The following is a 4759-nucleotide window of genomic DNA, read 5'->3' on the forward strand; positions in this document are numbered from 1 at the left end:
GGGAGAGCGAGGGGGCGAGGCACATTCTGCCACCTCCTCTGCTCTCTCCGATTGGTCACTGGTAGGACACGTCACCCTCACAAGCTCGCGCCAAACTCACGGTTAAGACTCAGACACGCCCAGTTGCTAAACCGCCGTGGCTCGAGAATCCTGCGCAAGGCGCGAGGACGCGCACGAGGCACGTAGCCGGCCAAGCAGGCGGGCGCGCGCGAGAGAGAGAGAGAGCGGCATTGCTCTGTGCCCGAGCTAAACTCGCACAGCTCGCTGGGGCGCGTGCGAGATTCTGAGCCACTGCGCGAGCCATAGGGCAATCACAGGGGAGCGAGCGAAACGTCGACTTAATGCGCGAGCCGCAGGGGGGTAATAAACTCGCATCCTCGCTCAGAATTTGCCCCCTCCCTGGACTCTTAAGGTGGATTACCTGCTACACTGAGCCCGCCATTTAAGGGTGTATTGCAGTCATTCACTCACCCCATCCGTTATAATAAAGGTGTAGGGTAGCTTTTCTGATCTGGATATCGGCTCCCTAGCCCTAGGGTGGCTTGGTGAATCTCCCTTTGACGGCTCCAGAGGCTGGGCTAATGCTCCAGACTAGCACGCTGCTGAGGGCAGCAAGGTGGTGCAGGGTTTGGGGAGTTTTATATGGCAGCACTAGGTGAGGACTTTGCAAGATGTAGTCATATCTATCTCCACTGTTCTGATGATTAACACTGCCCATAAGACACCTTTCAGGGTCCATGGATCCGACACATGTGGGATACATTGTCCAGTGCACTAAATGCCCCAATAACAACTACGTGGATTAAACCAGGCAATCATTACACTCACATGAACTCACACAGAAAAATGATAAATGACAAAAAACACCATATCGAGTCTGGGTGAACACTCGTAACAAAGCATTCACAGTATATCTGACGTCTCAGTCCCCGTTCTCAAAGGAAACCTGCACAATGCCTTCAAAAGATAAGCCTGTGAGCTTAAATTTATAGCTTTTCTAGACACTAAAAATCATGGCCTGAACAGAGACGCTGGATTTATGGCTTTTTAAAACAATCTATAATTCAACCTTCCCTCCCCACAGATTATTCTTTCCCCCCCTGACTGGAGAGTATCCAGTCATGGGGGAAACTGGCCACTTCACTTTGAATGGCCCCTTGAAATATGTGTTAATTACTTATGCTAACCTATCCCTCTTTCAGAGTAGCAGCCGTGTTAGTCTGTATCCGCAAAAAGAACAGGAGTACTTGTGGCACCTTAGGCCACGTCCAGACTACCCGCCGTATCGGCGGGTTAAAATCGATTGCTCGGGGATCGATATATCGCGTCAATATATCGATCCCTGAGCGCGCTTATATCGATTCTGGAACTCCATCAACCCCAACGGAGTTCCGGAATCGACAGGGAGAGCCGCGAACATCGATCCCGCGCGGTGTGGACGGGTGAGTAATCCAATCTTAGATATTCGACTTCAGCTATGTTATTCACGTAGCTGAAGTTGCGTATCTAAGATCGATTCCCCCCCCCCCCCCCCGTAGTGTGGACCAGCCCTTAGAGACTAAGACATTTATTTCAGCATGAGCTTTCGTGAGCTACAGCTCACTTCTTTGGATGCATAGAATGGAACACATAGACAGGAGATATTTATACATACAGAGAACATGAAAAGGTGGAAGTATGCATCTCAATTGATTAGACTCTTCCTGTTGGTATGCATACTTCCACCTTTTCATGTTCTCTGTATGTATAAATATCTCCTGTCTGTGTGTTCCATTCTATGCATCCAAAGAAGTGAGCTGTAGCTCACGAAAGCTCATGCTGAAATAAATTTCTTAGTCTCTAAGGTGCCACAAGTACTCCTGTTCTATCCCTGTTTAACCTTGTATTGTGACACTCTGAGTACATTTCCCAGACCTGAAGAAGAGCTCACACAAGCGGTCCATTTCCTGGACACTACTGTCACATAAATACTACCCTATGCCGGAAACCTACTGACCGCTATACATACCTACATGCCTCCAGCTTTCACCCAGGACACACCACATGATCCATTGTCTACAGCCAAGCTCTAAGATACAACCGCATTTGTTCCAATCCCTCAGACAGAGACAAGCACCTACAAGATCTCTATCAAGCATTCTTAAAACTACAATACCCACCTGCTAAAGTGAAAAAACAGATTGACAGAGCCAGACGAGTACTCAGAAGTCACCTCCTACAAGACAGGCCCAACAAAGAAAATAACAGAACACCACTAGCTGTCACCTTCAGCCCCCAACTAAAACCTATCCAGCACATCATCAAAGATCTACAACCTACCCTGAAAGATGATCCCTCACTCTCACAGATCTTGGGGGACAGACCTGTCCTCACTTACAGTCAACCCCCTAACCTGAAGCAAATACTCACCAACAATCACACATCACTGAACAAAAACACTAACCCAGGAACTTATCCTTGCAACAAAGCCCGATGCCAGCTCTGTCCACTTATCTATTCAACTGACATCATCATAGGACCTAATCATATCAGCCATACCATCAGGGGCTCATTCACCTGCACATCTACCAACATGATATATGATATTATGTGCCAGCAATGCCCCTCTGCCATGTACATTGGCCAAACTGGACAGTCTCTACGCAAAAGAATTAATGGACACGAATCTGACATCAGGAATCATAACACTCAAAAACCAGTAGGAGAACACTTTAACCTGTCTGCTCATTCAATGATAGACCTGCGGGTGGCAATTTTGCAACAGAAAAGCTTCAAAAAGAGACTCCAACAAGAAACTGCTGAGCTGGAATTGATATGCAAACTAGATACAATCAACTTAGGTTTGAAGAGGGACTGGGAATGGCTGAGCCATTACAAACATTTAATCTATCTCCCCTTGTAAATATTCTCACACTTCTTATCAAACTGTCTGTACTGGGCTATCTTGATTATCACTTCAGAAGTTTTTTTCTTACTTAATTGGCCTCTCAGAGTTGGTAAAACAACTCCCACTTTTTCATGCTCTCTGTATGTGTATATATATCTCCTCAATATATGTTCCATTCTATGCATCCGAAGAAGTGGGCTGTAGCCCACGGAAGCTTATGCTCAAACAAATTTGTTAGTCTCTAAGGTGCCACAAGTACTCCGGTTCTTTTTGCGGATACAGACTAACACGGCTGCCACTCTGAAACCTGTGTATGCTTGAAAGTTTGTCTCTCTCACCAACAGAATTTGGTCCAATACAAGATATCTCACCAACTTGTCTTACTGAAGTTAGTGAGTTTTGGATCATGCCTGAGGCTCTGATGCTCCTTTCATGAATCAATGGAGTTATACCTATGCAAGTGATACGAGCCTTTTCTTGTGGAAAGAACTTCAGTGTCTTTATAAATTCAGAAATTAATTTGCGTCTACTTTTACAGGATTGAAAAAATGGTAAACAAAGTGAGAATGCTTTACAGGAAGATCTTAATGAGCTTCTAAATTACATACATAATAGAATAATACAATATCTTTAATTACATATGTTATTGCTGAGCAGCTTTTTTACTTTGATGATTACTTCATTTTGCAGACATTCATTAAGCTTTGCAGATTTACTGTTACATTCACATCAAAACATGTCTTTAGTTACTATTCTCCCATTGCTGGGGGTTAGTGGACATGAACATCCGTGACAATTTCTTTCATCTGTGAAAGGCCCTGCCATCCCTGACATGAATAATTTGTAGGGGGCAGGAGAAAACCAGTGTCATAGGGTAGGTAGCTCTTGTAATTGAAGTAGGTCCAGTGCTCCTGTACCAGAACAAGTGTTCTCAATTGGCCCAATTAAGGGGGCGGAGTTCTACTTGGGGCTATAAAGGATCAGAGAGTGAGCAAGCCCTTCAGTCAGAGTTGGCTGAGGAAGCACTGACTGAGTAAGGAAGTTTGTGAATTAGGGTTTATTGGTCAGTTAGGAAAGGTAGTTGAAAGGTGACAGAGATCAGGGGAGTGGAGGTGGCCTTGGCTCCTGAGGGAAGTAGAAGGTGTTTCCTGGAGGAATGCTAAGGGTAAGGATAACTGTATCAAAAGAGGCTTGTTGGCTAACTTCTGCCAAGCTAGAGACCATTGGTGGGAAATGGCTGCCTGAAAGCAGCTGTAGCAGTAGAGCTAGTTGCCTACTTATTCTAAATTGGTAAGCCAGGGCTGAAGGCAGGAGAGTAGCAGAGGGGCTCATCCACTGATATCTCTACTGCTAGAGAACTGAATGTAGAGGAAGAGTGGGAGAGCCTGGGGGTGTGAGGGATGCTCCCCTGTTTAAGATAGCCTCCCTACAGAGAGGCTGTGGGGATTCCACTTTAATGGGGAATTGCACTTCAGTTGGATGGCTGTCCTGGCAAAGGCACAAAAGAGGACTGAAGAGCAGCAGAAGTGTGGTGGAAAATGCTAGCAAGTGGCTCATCATGGAATGGGATTTTAAGGATTATATGCACTGTGTGATATGGACTATTTAGGACTCTTAGTTATGGACTGACTTGTACTACCTTGATGATAAACTGGCCCCAAAGAAAGATGTTGAGACAAAGCTTGTGTGTGTTTGTGTTTGGGCAGCTCTGAAGGAGGGGATACTGAAACAAGTGTGCCTGGCATGCTGAGAACTGCCACAGGAGGGTGCTCCAGGTAAGGCTAGCTTGTTACAAGTAATCTCTCCTTATATCTTTAGATATTCAAAATCTCTCCTGAAAGATACATATTTTCTTCTGAGATACAGCTTTCT

The sequence above is a fragment of the Gopherus flavomarginatus genome, chromosome 3 (genome assembly GCF_025201925.1).
Source record: "Gopherus flavomarginatus isolate rGopFla2 chromosome 3, rGopFla2.mat.asm, whole genome shotgun sequence".
Taxonomy (NCBI): Eukaryota; Metazoa; Chordata; order Testudines; family Testudinidae; genus Gopherus; species Gopherus flavomarginatus.